Source organism: Narcine bancroftii, chromosome 3, assembly GCF_036971445.1.
Source record: "Narcine bancroftii isolate sNarBan1 chromosome 3, sNarBan1.hap1, whole genome shotgun sequence".
NCBI lineage: Eukaryota > Metazoa > Chordata > Chondrichthyes > Torpediniformes > Narcinidae > Narcine > Narcine bancroftii.
This window is the reverse complement of record NC_091471.1, coordinates 216402001-216423933: the sequence shown is the minus strand read 5'-3', so window position 1 is coordinate 216423933 and position 21933 is coordinate 216402001. Positions and strand designations below refer to the sequence as shown.

Genomic DNA, 21933 nt, shown 5'->3' with positions numbered 1-21933 from the left:
CCCAAGGGTAAAGATGAACAATTACTTTATTAACAAAAAAAATTCACCTTCAAACTTTAATTCAAAATCCCCCCCCCCCTTTTATAACAATGCCCACTGGTTACTATGCAAATCTCTATAACAGTGTAAAACTAATAAATTCCCAAGCCTAAATATAGCATATGTAATTAAAGTCTAAGCTACACTTCCAACCAGCCCACAGAAAAACTTAGACTCAAAACAAACACAAAACACAAGACTCACAAAACTTCGATCTCAACTGAAGCAAAGATCAGAAACAAAATTCGGTTTGTTTGGTAAACTGAAGCCAAAAGATCTTTGAGAGAGAGAGAGCACAAAATTCGAAGTTGTCTTGTGTTGCTTGCAGAGAAAGGAACCACTGGCTTGGTCCGGATCCTTCTGGCTGCCTTCGGAATGTTCATCCTTTTTGAAATCCCAACATTCTAAACTGTCCTCCAGACCATGACTCATGTTCTGGGCCCCATTCCACTTCACAGCACCCTCCAGTGGTGGTTTATCACCTAAGTCCAGAAATTTTTAGATCATTTTCTGCACATGCTCAGTCCGTCTCCCACTCTCTCAGCAGTCCACCTTCACCTTGGCTCTCTAAGGCAAACTGTCACTTTTTAACATAAAACCACACAACACATCGGGCAATACACAACACAGAACTCTGTAACAATTCCTCTGTTCTAATATATCAATGGACAAATATTTCAAGTCATTTTCTCTGTTATTACCAGACTAATGTCTACTGATTTATGATCTAACTTTTCCACTTGGTCAACTTACAGTAAGGCACTCCAAAACAATCATACCTTTACACTGGATTGATGTAGTGGCTCAATGTTTGATGGGTCCCCATAAGTTGGTGTAGCATTAGCACAACACCTTTACAGCGCCAGTGATCGGGACTGGAATTCGAATCCCATGATGTACATTCTTCCGGTGTCTCCAGAGGCTCCGGTTTCCGCCCCCCATTCAAATCGTGGTGAATTGCATGTAAATGGGGCGGCATGGACTCATGAGCCGAAATGCCCTGTTACCGTGCTGTATGTCTAAATTTAAATTTTAAAAAATTAGATATAATTGGTTGTTGGTACTGGAGGGCTTGTATTGTAAGGAAAGGCTTGGTTGGTTGCGATATCTCCCTGGAGTAGAGGATGCTGAGGAGGGACTTTATAGAAGTTTAGAAAATCATGATGGCAACAGATGAGATAACTAAGACCATAAGACTTCAGAGCAGAATTAGGCCTTTCAGCCCATCGAGCCTGCTCCGCCATTCTAATAATGGCTGATTTTTTTTGTGCCTTCTCCCCCATAACCTTTGACACTCTTACTAATCATCAACCTATCAGCCTCTGCTTTAAATATACCCAATGACATGGCCTCCACAGCCGTCTTCGGAAATTAATTCCACAGATTCACCACCCTCTGGGTGAAGAACTTTCACATCATCTCTGTTCTGAAAGGATGTTCTTTTATTCTAAGATGTGCTCTCTGGTCCTTGTCTCTTCCAATTCTGGAAATACTTTCTCCATGTTCAATCTATCCAGCTCTTGGACTGTTCGGTAAATTTTGATGAGAAACCCCCTCATCCTTCAAAACTCCAGCAAGTACAGGCATTATACATTAGACCTCTCAACCCTGGATCATTCTTGTAAACATTCTCTGGATCCTCTCCAACAACAGCACATCCTTCCTGAGATACAGGGCCCAAAGCTGCTCAAAATACTATATATGTGGTCTGACCAGCACCTTGTACAACCTCAGCATTACAGCTTTGTGTTTACATGCTAATCATCCCAAATAAATGTGAACATTGCATTTGCCTTCCTTACATCCTGCAGGTAATTTTCAAATTTTAATTTAAAAAAATTACAGCATGGTAAGAGGCAATTTTGGCTTACGAGTGCGTGGTGCCCAATTTACACCCAATTATCTTACACCCCCCAGTATGTTTCGAATGGTGGGAGGAAACCAGAACCTCTGGGAAAACCCACAGAGACATGGGGAGAACATATAAACTCCTTACAGACAGCGTGGGATTTGAACCCAGGACCTGATTGCTGGCATTGTAAAGATGTGGCGCTAACCGCTACACCAACTGTGCGCCCATAACCTCCTTTTCCCAGTGTAGAGGAGTCTAAAAGTAGAAGACATAGATGTATGATGAGAAACAAAAGATTTGAAAGGGGCCTGTTGGGCAATTCTTTCACACTGAGGATGGTAGGTATATGGAACAAGTTGCCAGCGGTAGAAGGGAATATAATTATATTGTTTGAAAAACATTTGAACATATGGATATAGAAGGATTAGAACAGTGGTTCTCAACCTTTTTTTTTTCACTCACATACGGCATTACATAATCCCTATGCCATCGGTGCTCTGTGATTAGTAAGGGATTCCTTAAGGTGGGATGTGAGTGGAAGGGAAGGTTGAGAATCACTGCTCGAGACCCAACTGTAACTGAAATATTTTGTTTGATGAAAATTGTCATTGGCCCATTTACTTTGGAGTTATGAAACCCTGCACATAATGAGTCAATTAGGAACGATTAAAACAGTGGTTTTCAAACTTTTTCTTTCCACCCACATACCACCTTAAGCAATCCCTTACTAATCACAGAAACACTAAGCACAGTAACAGGCCCTTTTGGCCCACGAGCACATGCCACCCAATTTACACCCAATTTACCTACACCCCTGGTATGTTTCGAATGGTGGGAGGAAACTGCAGCCCCTGGTGAAAACCCATGCAGATACAAGGAGAGCATACAAACTCTTTACAGAGATTCGAGCCCTGGCCTCGATAGCAGGCGTTTTTACAGTGCTGTGCTAACCACTATGCAAACGTGCTACCTGTAATTCTATAGATGCCTTCTTGTATAAATTGCCTCAACATGACTACTTATCCAACAAAACAGGGCTTGTACATTAACAGCTCCAGGACTTTTTCTCCATTGGCTCCACCAAATATTGTGTCAGGGAGGGAGGATCAGACAGGATTGTGATGTTAGGGGAAGAATTGGCACCTTGTCTTTCATGTCAATGAACAGAGATGGTGATGGGGTAAGGGGCTTTATGGTCATGATCAGATGACCTTAAAATTACCCAGACTTAAAATTGCTGCAAGAGATATGGATTCACTTCAAGGCCAACCACCTCAAAGCCCTGAACTCCGTGGACTGGGGTCTGATCAGCTCCTTTAACTTTCACTAGAGTAAATCTCATATTAGGTGCACAAACTTCACATTCTATCTTTGTATGATAGAACTGTGGGACTAAAAAGCATAAAATTGGATGCACCATTGCAGAAGAGATGGAATCAGAATTTATTGAAATGAGTATACTCTGGTTTTTCTTCAGATCGTATAAATCTTTCGCTTTTTACTAAAGATTTCCGTGGAGAGAGAAAAAAAAAATTATTGAAATGAACAAGTCATGAAATTTTGTGTTTTGTGGCAGCATCATTCTGCAAACGTACATATTATAACCATCTTACAACAATAAATATAAAATAAAAATAATAGTGGATTAAAAGAAAGGCAGTGTCTTTGGTTCATTGATCTTTCAGAAATCTGATGGCAGCGGGGAAAAAGCTGTCCCTGTGCCACTGAGTGCTCGTCTTTAGGCACCTGTACCTTTTCCCCGATGGTAGCAGAGTGAAGAGGGCATGATTTGGGTGCTGGGGGTCTTTGAGTATAGAGGCTGCTATTTTAAGACACCACCTCACGTAGATGTCCTCGATGGAGGAAAGTCTGGCGCCGAGTTAACAACCCTCTGGAGTTTTTATCTTGTCCTGGGATTTGGTGCCACCATTCCCGGCACTGACGCAATCAGCCAGAATGCTCTCCACGGTACAGCTGTAGAAAATTTTGAGAGTCTTCGGTGACATACCGAATCTCCTCAAACACCTCACAAATTAAAGCGGCTGGCGAGCCTTCTTCATGATTGCATCAACATGGAGGCTCCAGGACACATCCTCAGAGATGCTAACACTCAGGAATTTGAAGTTCTTGACCCTCTCGTCTACGGAGCCCTCAATAAGGAGTGGGTTGTGTTCCCCTGATTTCCTCCTGAAGTCCAGAATTATCTCCTTGGTTTTGCTAACATTGAGTGCAAGGTTGTTGATGCAACACCAATCAATGAGCTGATCTATCTCCTTCCGATTTGTTTCCTCATTTCTGTTTGTAATTCTGCCGACAGCTGTGAGGTCATCACAAATTTGTAGATAGCATTGGAATTGTACCTGGCCACACAGTTGTGGGTGTACAATGAGTAGAGCAGTAGGCTAAGCATGGATCCTTGTGTTGATGATCAGTGAGGAGGCGATGTTCTTTTCAATTCGTACTGACTGTGGCCTTGCAATGAGGAAGTTAAGGATCCAGTTGCAGAAGAGGATGTAGAGGCCCAGAATTTATTGCTTCTTGACCAGCACTGAGGGAATAATGGTATTGAAGGCTGAGCTGTAATTGATGAAGATCAAGTGCTGAGTGGAGAGCCAACGATATTGCAACTGCTGTGGAATGATTGTTACAATAGGCAAATTGTAGTGGGTCCAGATCTTTGTTAGCTATGTGTTAATTCTTCCCATGACCAGCCTCTCAAAGCATTTAATCTTGATAGAAGTTAGCGCGACAGGGTGATAGGCGTTGAGACAGCTCACACTGGTCTTCTTGGTTGATGCCCTTATAAAGCAGGTCAGAACCTCTGACTGCAGTAATGAGAGGTTGAAAATGTCCATGAACACTGGCTAGTTGGTTGGTGCAGATTTTCAATACCCTGCCAGGTATGTTGTCAGGGCCTGACAGCTTGTAAGGGTTCACCCTCTTGTATGAGGTGCTGAAGTCCTCTCAGAGACAGATATCACAGAGTCCTCAGGCTTTTCAGGGATTCTAGTAGGCACTACTTAGTTCTTCATCTCAAAGTAGGCATAGAAGGTGTTCAGCTCATTGGGCTTCACAGCCATATATGGTGTTCGCCCTCACTTTGTAGGCTGCAATGACCTACACTCCCTGCCATAGCTGGTGTGTTCTGTCTCTGTCTCAGAAATGGCCTTCCATGGGTCATACCTGGTATTCTTCTTGAAATCTATATCCCTGACATTAAACACCTTGTTCTTGCCTTCAGCAGGTTGTGAATTCTCTAATTCATCCAGGGCTTCTGGTGGGGAAACACCCAGTATGTGCGTGTGGGCGCACACTCGTCCACGCGGGTCTTGATAAAGTCAGTGACACCTGTTGCATGTTCATTCAAGTCTGTGGATGTTCCATTCCACCGATTCATAGCAATCCTGAAGACACTCCTCCTCTCTCGACCATACTTACACCGTCTTCACTACTGGTGTTGTGGTCTTCAGCCTCTGCTTGTATGCTGGAAGTAGAAGTACAGCCAGGTGATCAGACTTGCCAAAGTGTGGTCATGGTATAGCAGTGGTCGAGTGTGTTGGTTCCCCTGGTCTCGCCTGTTGCATGTTGATGGTAGTTTGTCAGAGTTTTACCTGATTGAAGTCACCCTCAATGATTGGGAAGCCATCAGGATGTGTTGTCTCATGGCTGTTAATCACAGTGCTCAGTCCTTCCAGTGCCAGACTGATGTTAGCCTTGGATGGAATGTACACTGTGACCAGGATGATGGTGGTGAATTCCCTCAGCAGGTAGAATGGGTGGCACTTGATCACCAGATGTTCCAAGTTGGGGGAGCAGAACTAGGACATGACCATCTCGTCTGTGCACCACGACGAATTGATGATGACACAAATATGGCCTCCCTTGGTTTTTCCTGATGCCTGTGTTCAGTTAGCATGATGGAGGGTGTAGCCCTTGGGCTGTAGCACATTTAGCCATGTTTCTGTAAAGCGCATCACACAGCATTCCCTGATGTCTCTCAGATGTTGAAGTCAGGCTTGGAGTTCATCATGTTTGTTCTCCAAGGACTATACATTGGCCAGGAGGATGGTAGGCAACAGAAGCCTCAGGGCCCTGCATCTCAGATTAATCTGTAGCCCCCCTCTCGTGGTTGAGTCTTTTTAATATGGACTGCGGGACCTCTGCTGGCAGTTCCTGCAGTGTTTAAATTGTCTGTGTGATGTCCCTTTAAATCTCCCATGATGTTTAAACGTACCGAACCTCTGCTGTTTGCGACTCCTGCAAAGTTTAAATGGTCCGATTGCTGGCTGTTTAAGACTCCCGCAGTGCTGAACTTGCCTGAGCATTGGCTTTTTAAAGATCCCCCAGTCTGACAGAGACTGTTCATTCTTCCAATTCCGAGGTCCTTATTAATGAGTAAGTTTGTTTTTATGGATATGGTTCTGGTTCTGGGGTTGAATTTTAGTAGTTCTGAATGGAAATACTTAATCATTCCCATTAGGGCTGCACATAAAGAGGCACCATCTTGGTCACAAGCCTAAGGTGCCATCTTAGTCACAAGATGGAAGGCTTGTCTGAAAAGAATTATAATTTTCAATGGGTCTAATAGAAAGGTTACTGAACAATGTTACTGATGGGTTCATGGGTAGTTTACTGAGAAATCTGAGAAATATTTTGTAAATTGGAGATGGATTCTAGACCTTTTAAACCCATACAACTGGTAATTTAACCATCAGAAAAGGTCCGATGTAAAGTGGTAATGTGTGGATGAGAAAAGCAGGGTATAGAGAATGGGCGAGACAGGAGATTGTTTTCAATTACTGGTTCCCACTACTGCACATAATGATCTGGCAGACCTAGAGCATGCGTTTCAGTTATAACATGGAAAAGGTAACAAAAAGGTAAAGGTTCTATTATCGCCATTTAATATTACATTTAGAATGTAACATACATGAAATTCTTTAACTTTGTCCACCGTAAGGCAGACAGAGTCGCCACTTTGTCCAGCGCCCCTCACAGAAACCTGTGTTCCTCGGTGGTCCCACTCCAAATACTGACCAGGCCTAAGCCTGCTTAGCTTCTGAGATCAGACAATCTCAGGCATATTCAGCTTAGAGGTGCTGGCCAATTAAACCTATGCTACTCAATTGTACTCAAATTAACCTACAAACTCTATATGTTTTGAAGTTTGGCAGGAAACCAGTGCACCTGGAGGAGGCCCACATGGATGTGGGGAGAACGTACAAATGGGCGCCACAGTTAACGTTACAGCGCCAGAGATCGGGACCGGGGTTCGAATCCAGCGCTGCTACATTCTGCCAATGCCTCCATGGGTTCTCCCTGAAGGCTCTAGTTTCCTCCCACCTACCAATGGTTGAAGCCTTTGGAACAGTGCTGTGTCTCCCTAGTGGGGGTTGTAGGACAATTGGGTGTAACTGAGCGGCACTCCTTAAAGACAGCTACGGATTCAAACCCAGGTCATTGGCACTGTAATAGCATGGCACTAACCGCTACTCCAACTGTGCCACCCCATGACACCCCATAAAGCTGTCTTTTACTCCACTGCTTTGACAGCAATAGTTGCACTGCTAATTTTAAAGCAATTCTGAATGTAAAACTCCTTTGAATCCCCCTTCTGTGATCTTGTACAACTGCATCAACCCAATGTCCACACTGGGATTACTGTGTGCCTAAATTGTAAACACCCCCCCCCTCCCCACCGCTACTGAACATGTCTTTGGTCTTTAACATTCCAAAACGGTTCACGTACGTTTCTTTGCGGACCAAGGACTATCAATTAAATGGAAAATGATCTCTATAATGCAAAACTTGGCTTTTATCCGTGGGATTACTCTTGGTTTTATTGGCAAATAGAAACCAACCAAAGGAAAAAGGACCAAATTACTCTAATCTATATAAGTGCTTTGAGTATATTGTAAAGTAATTTCCAATTCCATTAAGGTATCAGCTTCAAAATTAAATTGCATTTTTTAGCTCATGCACTCTGAATATCAGTTTAAATTAATGTAATCTACCTACAGACTTCAGTTTGAATGGGCGTCTATTCACTTCCCATTTGCGCTGCCCCAATAGGTTCTCACTCTTTGATCAAGACAGATGATCTGTCTTCTTTAGTTTTCATTGCAATTGTGGATTTATTATCTAAGTAAGGGCATTGGCTTGACTGAGTAAATTAGTTTAGCTGAATAACATTTACTGCAAACACAAATATTCTTTCCTTTGAGGCTAAAATCCATTTAAAATTTTCATAGCAATTGAACAATCAAATCGTGTTGAAACGCTAAGTGCAATGCAATAATGAAAAGTAATAGAAGAGAAATTGTTCCTTCCTTCTTTAGAAATAACTCGTGTTTTATACAATCCCATTCCTTTGCCTCTCTCTCTTCTTCTACCTCTGTGTTAGGCCACAAATAATCAGGGAACAAGATTAGGATAATAATTAAGGTGGCATGGTTGGTGTAGTGGTTAGTGCAATGCCTTTACAGCGCCAGCAATTGAGAACAGACCATCGTTCAAATCCTGCATTGTCTTTAAGGTGTTGGTACATCCTCTCCGTATCTGCATGGGCTTTATTCAGCAGATCCAATTTCCTCCCACCATTCAAAAAATTACATAGTTGTAGATTAATTGGGTGTAAATTGGGTGGCATGGACTCATGGGCCGAAATAGCCTGTTACCATGCTGTATGTCTAAATTAAAAATTTAAAATATTTCTATTGATTTTAATAAAGAACTTATACAAACAAAAAGGGTACAATTTAATAAGAGAGTATGAAGAGTTATTCTGTATATTCTGTATATCGTTAAAATACATAAATTATAAATCATATCCAGAATTCATATGCTAAATAATATATACCATTTTTAGAAAATAAAACCAATCCCAAAAAAAAGAAAGTAAAGGAGAAAAACTTAAACCCCTTACCTAACCACATTGCCAGATGTCGTATATGACTGGTATTAAAAGAAAAACAAAGATAAAAAAAATAATATAAAGAACTTGGAATAGATACGAGTCAGACAAGTTAATTACATTGGAGTAAAAGAATAAAGTAAGATAGTGAGTCATAAACAACCCCCATAACTTCTGGAATCTTATATCTGAATTATTAACTGAATAATGAATCTTTTCTGTATTCAAGCAAAACATTATGTCCTGCAACCACTGATCATGAGTAGGTGGGGCAGCGACCTTCCATTTAAGTAAAATCGCTCGCCTCGCCCAAAAGAGATAGCATGACTCTGAACCAGAGATAAAGAAGAATCGTTCCCTCCTGTGGTGCCGTGGAGGGCATTTGGAGTTAAATATATTTTGCATTTTTTTGATAAAGTATGGAAAACCTCAAACCAGTATTTTTCGAGACTAGGACGTCCAGAACATATGAGTTAGTGACGCTTCTCTGCTCTTACACTTGTCACATCAGGGGTTCATATCAGAATAAAAGCAAGACAATTTAGCCCTAGAAAAATGTGCTCTATTTATCACTGTGAATTGTAATGGGCAATGTCGAGTTGTTCACCAACTTAAGAATTGTGTCCCATTCCACATCCAATATGGTCAAATTTAAATCCTGTTCCCAAGCATTTTTAATTCTAACTAATGAAGTCTGATTTAAACATAACAGTTTCTCATTAAACCTTTATAAGAAGGCATTAAACTAAAAACTCATCCACAAAATTTGATTCAGACGCTCTTGGAAAATTAGAAACTTGTGATTCAAGAAAATGTCGGACTTGCAAATATCTAATGAATTGAGATATCAGTAAGTTAAGTTCAGCAGTGATCTGTTAAATTTAAAAGATTGGGTTGCACGGTTACGTAGAGGTTAGCGCAACATTTTTACAGCACCGGTAATCAGGACCAGGGTTTGAATCTCTTGGTGTCTGTGAGGAGTTTGTACGTTTCTCCCACTATTCAAAACTGTAGTGGGGGTTGTAGGTTAATTGGGTGTAAACTGGGCGGCACAGACACGTGGGCTGAAATGGCCTGTTACTGTGCAGTAGGTCTAAATTAAAAATTTAAAGATAGTGAGAGGCCTCAACATGGTAGAGATGAGGATAAACTTTTACCATATTTTTTGCCCAAGCTGTGTTTTTCAAAGGCTGCCTCGGGTCCATCACTGGTTCTTTACCAGCTATCAGCAAGCACATAGCACTGGCTGAGGACTGACATTGTATGTAGAAGGTTGAGGTGCTGGGGTGGCAGGGAGGTGTGGCAGGGAAAATGGTTCACTGGCCATTTTCAATCAATGACAGATGGATCACTTTTCACACAAATGTAGATTTTGGGTAGGATATCTTCCACCCTCCCTCCACCTCTGCCCTATGTCCAATCCCCAGGAATTAGCCAATGTCATCAGCTCACTGACCACCTTTTAGCAGCATTGTAAAAATGGGTAGCAATGGAAAATGGGAAACTACACTCAACCCACTTCTTCAAGTGCCAAAGGATCCCCTCGGTCCTCCACACCTAGAGAGCAAGTCTTGGGGGAAGGGTGGGGGGGAGGGAAAGAGTGGCAGTGCCGGAGCTGCAGTCCTGTGGAGAGCAGGGAGTGGAGACACAGCACTGTTCCAAAGGCTTCAACCATTGGAGAACTGGAATCGACGGGCAGCTTGGTCGACTTCTGCTCCTGTATCTTGTGTTTGGAAGGTATTGTCCAAACAGCCTTAGTATGTTTTTGCAGTGGTGACAGTTTAACCTGCAGCCGTAATCCACAGGAGGTGGAGGTGCAGAAGGTTTAATGTTGCAGATGAATGCCAATCAGACAGCATTTCCCAGATGGTTGGGTTTCCTGAACATTTTTGGAGTTGCATTTATTCAAGCACGTAGACGGTGAAATGGTTTATCATTCAAATGGTGAATAATCTGCCAGACAACTTCCACCTGCTTGCTACTGTGGCAGCTGATTCAGTTCACTTTCTAATCATTGGTAACACCAGAGCATTGATGGTGATGTCACTCTTGCATTACAGAAGACAATTATTGAACACCATGCCACCTCTTGGCAGCCCAAGCCAAAATGTAGCCCAAACCTTTCGGCAGGTGGGACATTTAATTCTCTGAAAAGCTGCAAGCAGAATTCAATTGGGCGCCTATTGGCAAAGCTTTTCATCTCTGACCTAAGGAAGGAGGGAAAGTTTTTGAGGGAGCAGCAAAAGATTTTGGGTTTCCAAATGAAAAAAAAACTCAGCATGGTTTAATATCTCGCCAGTTCCTGATTGGGGTTGTACTCAGTCAGATGATGCCTTGATGTTATCTCACTTAGAATTAATAACTCTTTTGGACACTCGAGAGTGCAGGCGGTGGAATCTGAAGCAAAGTTGAGCAGCATCTATTATTGAGCAGGCATGCTATTACAGCACGACTGGCAAGGGTTCGAATCCTATGCTGTCTCTAAGGTGTTCTCCCCGTGCCTGTGTGGGTTTCCTTTGGGTGCTCCAGTTTCCTCCCACCTTTCAAAAAGGGGGCTGTAGATTAATTGGGGTATTTGGGGTCATGGGCCGGAAGGGCTTAATAAAGTGCTGTAAGTCTAAATTTAAAGTAAAAAAATGAAAATAAAAAAATGGAATCTGTGGTGGGGATGGCAGCGTGTGAGGAACCGTTTCAAGTCATAACCCATCATCAAAATTGATCATGGAGAGCCAGGGTAAGGAGAGGGAAATTGGTGAGACAGGAGCCAGTAGGTGATAGGTGGGCGATAGTGGGATCAAAGGAGAGGGACAGCTAGATGGAGCCCAGTAAGGAAAGTGAGGGGTGGAGTTTGGAGAGAGAGAGAGAGAGAGAGAGAGAGAGAGAGAGAGAGAGAGGTCCGTGAATAATAAATGGGGAAGATGATGAAAATACGGCAGATCGAGTTCTGTTCTATTTGGAAGGAGAGGGAATGAGAGCAGAAGTCCAAGAAATGGAGGGAATGCAGGAGAGCTCCATCACCCACAATAGGATGGATGCTATGCTCCCTGCAAAAGGAGGGCTGGAGATATCCTGGAATGGAAAGCCACAGTTTGAGAGCAGATGGAGTGGAGATGGAGAAACTGGGGGAAGGAGAATGCATCCTTGAAAGAGACCACAAGACCAAAAGATGTGGGTGCAGAAGGTCATTCAGCCCACTGCATCCGATCCACCATCCCATCACGAGCTGGCTCATTCTCTGCCTCAGCCGCACTTCTCAGCCTTTTCCCCATAACCTTTGATATCCTGACTGTTCAGATACCTTTCAATCTCTGCCTTAAATGCACCCAACGACCTGGCCCCCACAGTCACTCATGGTAGCAAGTTCCAAAGGTTCATCACTCTTTTGCTAAAGAAATTCCTTTGCATCTCTGTTTTAAATGGGCGCCCTTCAATCCTGAAGTTGTGCCCCTCTTGTCCTTGAATTGTCTACCACGAAAAATAACTTTGCCACATCTACTCAATCCAGGCCCCTCCACATTCAAAATGCTTCTATCAGGTCCCTCCTCATTCTTGTGAACTCCAAGGAGTACAGTCCAAGAGCCATCAAAGGTTCCTCAACTGCTAATCCATTAATTTCAGGAATCATTCTTGTGAATATTCTCTGAATCCTCTCTATCCTTCCTGAAATACAAATGCCAAAACTGTACCCTGTCCTCCAAGGGAGGCCTTATCAGTGCCTTATAAAGCTTCAACATCACATCCCTGTTCTTGTGTCCTATTCCTCCAGAAACAAATTCCAACATTACATTCGCCTTCTTCACCTCCGACAACCTGGAGGTGAACATTTCAGGTAATCCTGCACAAAGACCTGCAAATATCTTTGCACCTCTGAATTTTGAATGATCTTCCCATCCAAATAATAGTCTGTCCTTTTATTCCTTCTATCAAAGTGCATGATCGTACACCTTCCAACATTATATTTCATTTGCCACATCTTTGCTCCTTCTCCTAATATATTGAAGTCTCTCTGCAGCCTTTCCATTTCCTCCTCACTACTTGCCCCTCTACCTATCTTTGTATCATCTGCAAACTTAGCCAAAAAACTATTTATTCCACTATCCAAATCATTAACATACAACGTAAATAGAAGTGGGCCCAACACTGACCCTTGTGGTACACCACCGGTGGCCAATCAGAATAGGATCCCACTTTCTGTTTCCTGCCAATCAGCCAATGCTCTACTGTCCAAGTATCCTTCCTGCAATTCCATGGGGTCTCATCTTGTTTAGCAGCCCCTACGTGTGGCACCTTGTCAAAGGCCTTTTAAAAATCCAAATATACAACATCCACTGAATGTCTGTCCAGCCTGCTTGTATCCTCAAAAAATGGTTTGTCGGGCAAGATTTTCCTCTAACAACTTTCCATTCACCAATGTTAAGCTAACAGGTGTATAAATTCTTTTCTACTGCCTCCCTCCCTTTTTATATCGTGGAGTGACCTCTGGAACCCTGCCAGAATCTGTTCATTCTTGGAAGATCATTACTAATGTCACCACAATCTCTAGAGCTACCTCTTTCAGAACCTGAGAGCCATTGCTGTTCTGCCGTCCTCCCTGCGGGTGTGCCTTTCCAATTAATTTTTGCCAGTTCCTCTCTCACACCTCTGTAGTTCCCTTTGTTACACTGGTATATGGAGACCTCTCATTTTAGTTTCTCCTTAAAATGCAGGGTGAAGATCACTGCCTCCTCAACATCCCGTTACTTTTATCTCTCCGATCAACTCTGGTTCATTACACAGTACCCAGTCCAGAATCTCTATTACTCTGGTCGGCTCACCCACAAGCTATTCTAATGATCTATCTCATAGGCATCCCACAAATTCTCTCTTTTGAGATGCAGTCCCAACATAGCTTTCCCAATCTACTTGCACGTTAAAATTCCTCATGACTATCCAAACATCGCCCTTCTGACATGTCTTTCTCTTTGCTGCCCACATCCTGGCTATTGTTTCGAGGCCTGTATATAACAGCCCACAGTGTTTTTTTTACCTTTGCTATTTCTTAACACAACCCACATTGATCCTATATCTTTTGATCTTCATGTCATCCCTTTTTAATGATTTAATGCTATTCCTTACCAACAGAGCCACACCAGCCCCTCTGCGTACCTGCCTATCCTTTCGATACACTGTGTATCCTTGGATATTCAGTTCCCAATGACACCCATCCTTAAGCCATGACTCCGTGATGGCCACAACATCATGCCTGCCAATGTGCATCTGTACTACAAGGTCATTCCCTTTATTCCTTATGCTGCGAGCATTTAAATATAAAACCTTCAGCCCTGTATTTGCTACTTTTTTGCCTCTTGTTTTGTATCTCATTCCCACGGCTGCAATTTTGCCCTATCTGCCTGTACTCGCATACCAACTCCCTACCAGCTGTTTCTACTTGTGCATCTACCACCTCATCCTCTTCACTTTGGTTCCCAACCCCTGCGAATCTTGTTTAACACCCTTCCCACCCCCCACCCTCATATCCACACCCAAAAGCATCAGCAATTCTCCCTGCCAAGATATTGGTACCCCTCCAGTTCAGGTGCAACCTAACCCACTTGTACAGGTCACCCCTTCCCCATTGATCCAAGAACTTGGAAACCCTCCTCCCATGCAGAATTTCATCAGCTGCTTCCTGTTCTAACCAAGAAGGAAGAGGTGTAGTCAAGGTAGCCGTAGGTGTCAGTGGCTTTATAGTAAACACACCCACAGTGGCTAGTTCGTCTCATGTGATGGAGACACACAAATCCAGAAAAGGAATAAGAATCAGAAGTCATTGCCATGAACAAGTCACGAAATTCGTTGTTTTGTGGCAGCATTACAGGGGCAAAAAATTGCTATAAATTACTTTTCAAACAAATAATTAGCCAAGGTGCAGGTGAAGATTCCCCCTTTCAACCATTGAGGCTTCAGCTTACTTTCACATGGTACTGAGCACAGTAAGAATGGTTGTCTTTGGGTGTTGGACGAAACTGAAGCTCTTGAGGGATTGTCACAGAGAAACAGGGAGAGTGTGCAAAGGCAGCGCTAATAGTTAGGATTGACCTCAGATAGATGGAGTGGGCAAAAGAAATCTGACGGTGGAAGGGAAAAAGCTGCTGTTGTTCCGTTGGGTGTTCACTTCAGGCCCCTGTACCCAGTGATGGATTATCTACCGCCCGGACCCAAGGCTGAGCTTTAGTAAGGCCCCCCTGACCTTGTCCCCCTGCCCCATGGCCCCCACCCTTAGTTCCATTTATTAGCCTTTGGGCGTGATTCCCTCACATATTCAGTTGGTTTTTGTTTGGAGGAGGGAAGGAAAAACTTAATTAAAATCAAACAAAAACTAGGAGCGTCTGCTAGCGCCAAATAATTTGAAATGTCTGTTAATTACCAAAGGATAAATAAAATATGTTCTCAAAAAAAATTCTCAATACAAAATAATGCAGGAGAAGGGAAAGTTTTTTTTTTAAAATTAAGCCTCAACCACACAGAAATACAGTGATAGTTAAGAGTCTTTACCTCCTGTGGATGCTGCGAGACCTGCTGAGTTCCTCTTGCATTACTGTGTTTTTACTTTCCAAAAGAAGCACAGTTTCCCTCACCCTCAGGGTGCCCGGTGGAAGGGAGCATGATTGACCATTTTCATTTCCGAATCCATCGGGGAGAATGGGACACATGGTGGCAATTGGCCTGGAGGAAGGTCCAAGAGAGAGACAGGCTTCCAAAGTTGAGCATTGGTGGAAGCTGGGGAGCAGGGATGAGTGGGCGGGCACTGTGTATGATGATGTAGTTTGTGTATTCTTTTTAATGTGGACAAGATGGCACAGTTTCTGCACTGATATTCCCTTGCTGCGCCCCATGTTAAGAATTCTGCTCTGGCAGCACTGCACCCCTGAGACAGATGGTCCCAGGATTAACATGAGCCCATATTGATGGGGTTATACTGGTGTACCAGTGATTGTAATGGGCCCCCTTACCTTTTGGGCCCCTAGGCTTCAGCCTACTCAGTTTAATAGTTAATTGCCACTCCATGTACCTCCTTCCTGATGGTAGCAGTGTGAAGAAGACATGGCATGGGTGGTGAGGGTCCTTGATCATAGAGGCTGCTTTCCTGAGAGACCACTTCTTAAAGATGTCCTTAACAGAGTGAAGATTGATGCTTTTGATGGGACAGGTCAAATTCACAACTGTCTATTATCTTTTCCTGTCCTGTGCTTTGGCACCTCCACATCAGACAGTGTTGCAAACAGTCAGAATGCTCTCCACCATACACCTGTGGAGATTTCCTACAGGCAAACCGAATCTCTTCAAACTCCTCACAAAGTATAGCCACTGGTGAACCTTCTTCAAGATTGCATCGACATTAAGGTGTCAGGATAAATCCTCAGAGATGCTGACGTCTAAGAATTTGAAGTTCTTTCTCCTTTTCCCTGCTGACCCCTTGATGAGGGTTGGTTTGTGTCCTCCTGGTTCCTTGATTTTACTAACTTTGAGTGCAAGGCTGTTGTCTTGACACCACTCAACTAGTGTTTCCTCTTTGCCGTCCTGAGATTCTGCCAACTGTGAAGTCATTAGCAAATATGTAGATGGCATTTGAATTATGCCTGGCCACACAGTCATGGGTGTAGAGTGGAGCCGTGGGCTAAGGATGAGCCTAGTTGATTTTCAGTGAGGAGGAGATGTTATTACTGATTCATACTGACTGTGGCCTTCTGATTGAAGAAGTTAAGGATCCATTTGCAAAGTGGGGGTGTGGGGGGGGGGGTACAGAGGCCCAGGGTTTTGAAGCTTGCTGACCAGTACTGAAGGGATGACAGTGTTGAAAGCTGAGCTGTAATCTCTGTCATTTCTGACAGAAATGGTCCAATTTAATATGAGAGTCTCATGGAATTTAGTAGCAAAGGTGATAACATTTACAGGTTCCTTGGTATTGATTAAGATATCAAAAAATGTCATTTCAGAATGAGGTTTGAAGCAGCGATTCTCTTGGTTGTGGGAATCTTATGGATGTGTCATGTATGACCTCTGACAATAAATCTGAACTTTGAACTTTGTGCAGGGGATATTGTCCACGTGAACATCAGTAAAGCTTTTGACAAGGTGCTTCATGGTCCAGAAGATTCAAGCTCATGGAATTCATTAAATCTTTGTAGACTGGATTGAAAATGGGTTTGGGCCTAGAAGAAACGGGTAGTGGTGGTGGTATTAATGGTGGACTAATTATGTTCTGCAAGCATCATTGCTGGGAGCTCTCTTGTTTGTGATGTATATGAGCAATTTGGACAAAAAAAAATTAGACAGGCTGATTTAGTAGATGAGACAAAAACCGGTAGAGTTGAGGGTAGTGAGGACTGTTGTCAAAGAAGTGAGCAGAATAGATATCAGGTAGGAATGTAGGTTAAGAAAAGATAGGTGGGACAAGTCCCGAGCAATGTGAGGTGTTGCATTTGGGATGTCAACTGAAAGTGTATACAGTAAAGGCAGAACACTGAGGAGCATTGACTTACAGTTGGAGTGTCAGTAAAAGTGGCAGCACAAGAAGATAGGATTCAGCATACTTGCCTTCATGTGTTGGACCATGGAATATAAAAGTCGGGAAATCAAGTTGCATTTGTAAAAACTTTTGTTGGGTGATATTTGAAGTATTGTTCAAGTTGCCACATTACAGAAAAGATGGAGCCACCAAGGCTTGAACTGTCGTTCAGACTTTTACTGGAATAGATTGTGATGCGCTGAGGTAGCAGTAAGCAAGCATAAAGCTCGAAAGATTCTACAAACAGGCGTTATTCCAGTGGCGCCCATGTGACTGGCTCAGGAGGGGCTGGCTCAAGTCTATATTCAGGTCGGCTAATTGACAGCCGGCCAGGTGGAGTCAGCACCTTAGGTGGTCTATTCACGTCAGTTGATTGACAGCTGACCAGATAGGGTCAGCCTTTTAGGTGGTCTTCCTGCAGGTACAGAGATCATCCCCTGCAGTAGGCTGGTGGTCGTATCACCACAATGAGAAGGTTTGGAGATCGAGCAGAAGAGGTTTCTTTTATTCTAATTTCAATTTTTTATTTTCAAGTCCATTAAGAAATTAAATTTTAAATCCGTTAAAAACCCCATTCCTGGTACCATGTGATGTTTCTTTTATCGCAATAAAGAAAGCTGGGTTCATTTAAAACAACTATATTTATTAGCTAAAGCACACACAGACAAGACCTCATGGAGACAGCCATTTTGAATCTACTCAAGATGCCACATCTCATCTCCTGAATCCCCCTACTGGTCAGGATTAGCACTAGCATTCTATCAGTGCAACCAGGATGTTGTGTAGAGGAGAGATTGAAGGACAAGTTGGACAAATTCAGATTGTTTTCTTTGAGGCTGAGGGTGACCTGATAAAAGTTTATAAAATTAGGGTTAGCAAATATTGGCAGCACGGTAAGCATAACAATTAGCGTAACACCTTTTCTGAGCCAGTGATCAGGTCCGGGGTTCGAATCCTACACTGTCTGTAAGCAGTTTTTTCGTTCTCCCCATGAGTGCCTGGGTTCTCCCGGGTGGAGGCTCTGGTTTCCTCCCACCATTCAAAATGTATTGGGGAAGTAGGTTAATGGGGTGTAAATTTGGCAGCATGAACCCGTGGGCCAGAAGAGCCTGTTTCCATGCTGCAGGCCTAAAATAAAATTTTTTTAAAGTTAAAAATTAAATAAAAAAGAAATAGATTCAAATATAGGGTTAGCAAAGTTGGTAATCTGAGTCTTTGTTTCCCCAGGGTAGAAATGTCAAATGACAGGGCACTGCTTTAAGGTGAGAGAGAGAAAGTTTAAAGGATTCTTCTGAGATAAGTTTTTCTTTTCTGCACGGATAATAGTTGATGCCTGAAATATGCTGCCAGAGGAAGGTGGTAGGAGAAGATATGACAGCAACATATTAGAGCCATTTAGACCAACACAGAATGGATAGATGAAAGGAGGGATTGTTACCGATGTTCAGAGAAATGCACAATTCTAATTGGCATCATGGTCTGATGGGCCTGTCCTTATGTTCTGTGTTCCAATGGTAGAGAGCCACAAACTGAGGGTGTGGCTAGTGAACTTACCCTCCGAAATTCTGTCTGTTGCCAGGAATGAATGGGAGCACCGGCTACCTGTCCATTTCAGGTTTGAAGACCCAGACGGTCTTCTCCTCTGGATGCTGAGAAGACCGTCTGGGTTCATCTAGCTTTTGGGTGTGTTTTTACTAAACTCATCAGTAATCCTTTCAAAAGAAAATGACAAAATAAGAAAGAAAAAGGGCAGCACAGTTAGCGAAGTGGTTGGAATCCCACGCTGACAGCGCCGTACCAGGCACTTCTGACCCACAAACTCGTGCCGACCAATTAACGTACAACATTGTACATTTTGAACAGTGGAAGTAAACCAGAGCACCAAGAGGAAACCCAGGCAGACACGGGGATAACGTACAAACTCCTCAAAGGCAACAGCAGATTCACTGCAATAACATTATGCTAACTGCACCAAAAGTTTACTCTGGCCCCTATAATTTTTCATTGCTCAATCTGAAATGTCATGTTCATAGGTTTTCTTTACACATCCACCAGTTTTACTTTGGCGTCCTGCAACTTTTCATTCCTGATATTACAGCCTGATGATTCACTCCTGCCAGTTGTGACCCCTCCTTTACCATTGACACCTGCCAATGTTGAAGAGAATGTTCACAGAGCGAGCTGCCCTCTGTTCAACCAGACATACAAAGAGACAGGAGTTGAAAGCAATGCCAGTGTTCTGCTTGCTGAGTGAAGGTGCATCAAATATGCAACAATGCCAAGTTAAATCTGTGAGATTGACAAGAACGATTTTAGAATTTTTGATCTACAATGCACCGCCACCCCAGCAAGTGTCCCTGCTATAATCAGCCTTTTCTTGCAGACATTTATTTCCTGTGTGCTTTTGGTGGTTTCTCTTGGTACATTACCCTGCTTTGCTCAAATTCAAATCCCCCCCCCCCCACCCCCCCAAGCAGGTGTGGAAACAATTGAGGCACTTCCACCTCCAACTTTCTCTGCTTCTTTGCTGGATTGATTAGGTTCTTTTGTAAACATTCCAGCTTATCTCTCCTTTTGTGTATTGTATGACAAGGTGGCCGCCAGCACTTGCAGCTCAGGATGTGCAGGCAGCAGAGATGGTCTTTCAGCGCTCCTGCACAGGGTCCAACTGCCCAGCCGTCAGAGCTGACAGGTTCAAGTTTCCTATTATTGCCTTGTAATAATGCATTAAAAATGCAAAATACTTGAACTTTTGCCTGCTTTAAGGCAAAGAATCGCCATGAGCATTCCCCTGTGCCCTCAACTATAGGTGAAAGAGTAGCAAAGGAGAGTCACTACAGAATCAATCATGTGTTTCCACGGATTCGCTTCCCTGCAGCCTCTCTAGTGTGATCAATTGGCAACCCGAGCTCCAGATCCAAACCTCCGACATGATCAGGCAAGCCTTCAGCTTCAGAAGCCCTTCGGAAGCCTTTCTTACCCTCATTGCCCTTCCGAATCCTGGCTGCAACACTGTGTTCCCATGAGCTGGTCTCCAGCAGCCCAAAGCCCATGAGAGTCCCCCGACCACACGGCGCAGCCTATGTGGGTCCTTCAGCCTCGATATTCAAGTCAAATCAAATTACAGTGACTCATGGGATGTTCTCTTACAACTGAAGGAGGTGCAATACTTAAGGAAGGAGATAGAGCTATCATCGGGCTCATACGGCCAGGTTCAGGAATAGTTGCTACCCCTCAACCATCGGACTGGTGAACGATGGACTCATTCAGAGACTCATTTAAGGACTCATATTACACTCAATATTTATTACTGAATATTTATACCTATATCCGTTTTTTCACAGACAGTTCTTTCTTTCTTTGAGTACAGTTTAAAGTTAGCAGTGTAGAAATTTTGCCTGGTCTTCAGAAAAAGAATCTTCGGGTTATAAGTGATGTCATGTATGGACTCTGTTAATAAATCTGAAGTTTGAACACTTGCTCTTACACCACCTCCCTCACCAACATCCAAGGACATAAATAACCCTTCTGGGCGAGGCAAAGATTCACAGGTACCTCCTCCAATCTCCTCCTCATCGATGAGATCAAGTAAGTGCAGACTTGGGGACTCTTTCACGGGACACCTATGCTCTGTCTGCAATGATCATCTCGAGCATCTGGTTGCTGCCATTTCAACTCCCCCTCCCATTCCGACATGAAACTATCCCTCTCCACTGCCTGAGTGAGGCCCCACTTCAACTGGAGAAACATCTCACCTTCTACCTAGACCATCTGCAGCATACTGGTATGACACTGGACTATCCAATTTCAGGCAACTTCTTCCCAGTTGTTCTTCCCTGACCTAGTTTTGCCCGTTTAATCACCATCCCACCCATTTCTATCTCTCTCTGGTCCCATCATCTTCCACCCATATTTCCCCTGAATTTTTTTCCCCTCCCTCCTTCTGTCTGGGTCCATTTTGTCCCATCAGTCCTTCCCAACAACTCTCGGTATGCTATTGTTGTCACCCGCTCCTTTCAGATTCCACATATCGCTCCTGTAGTTTCATCTTCCAACTGATCCCTTTGTTTCTTTTTGCCTCTCCCTCTCTAACTCTTGGTTCGGCACCTGCCTCTGTCATCCTTCACCCTTCCTTGCTTCACCAATGACCATTGTCTTCTGTCCAACTACTCTCACCCTCTCCACATTATACCTACTATCTCTCCGCTACACTCTCAATCTTCACGATGGGTTCTGACCCAAGATCTCGAGAAATAGTCTGGCAGCTGAGAGGCAATGCGATGGGAGAGACTGCTGAAGTGGAAAGGAATGGCAGTGCCACCAGGGTATACCTGCAGTCTGCAGATGCTGTAATTGCAGTAAAAACACACTGAAATGCTGGAAGAACTCAGCTGGTCTTTTCAACATCCATAGGAGACAAAGATACTGTAATACTGCTGATGTTTCGGGCCTGAGCCCTTCTTGAAGGAATAAGCAGCATGAGCCAGAAGCAGGAAATCTCAGAAAGTCTCAGAATTCAGACAGGGCAGACTGGAGGAGGGATCCAATTAATCGTATCTTATTAACACCTTTTGTTGGTCT

General features: G+C 43.4%; 1 protein-coding gene and 1 non-coding gene across 10 annotated transcripts in view; one reads left to right on the top strand and one right to left on the bottom strand.

Moving 5' to 3' along the window:
- ndst3 (N-deacetylase/N-sulfotransferase (heparan glucosaminyl) 3) overlaps positions 1 to 21933 on the bottom strand; it is a 417173-nt gene that overhangs the window by 303775 nt on the left and 91465 nt on the right. The gene's annotated exons all lie outside the window — the stretch shown is intronic.
- LOC138759666 (U5 spliceosomal RNA) lies at positions 3349 to 3481 on the top strand. The gene has a single exon (XR_011355009.1). It is a non-coding gene; the product is annotated as a U5 spliceosomal RNA (small nuclear RNA).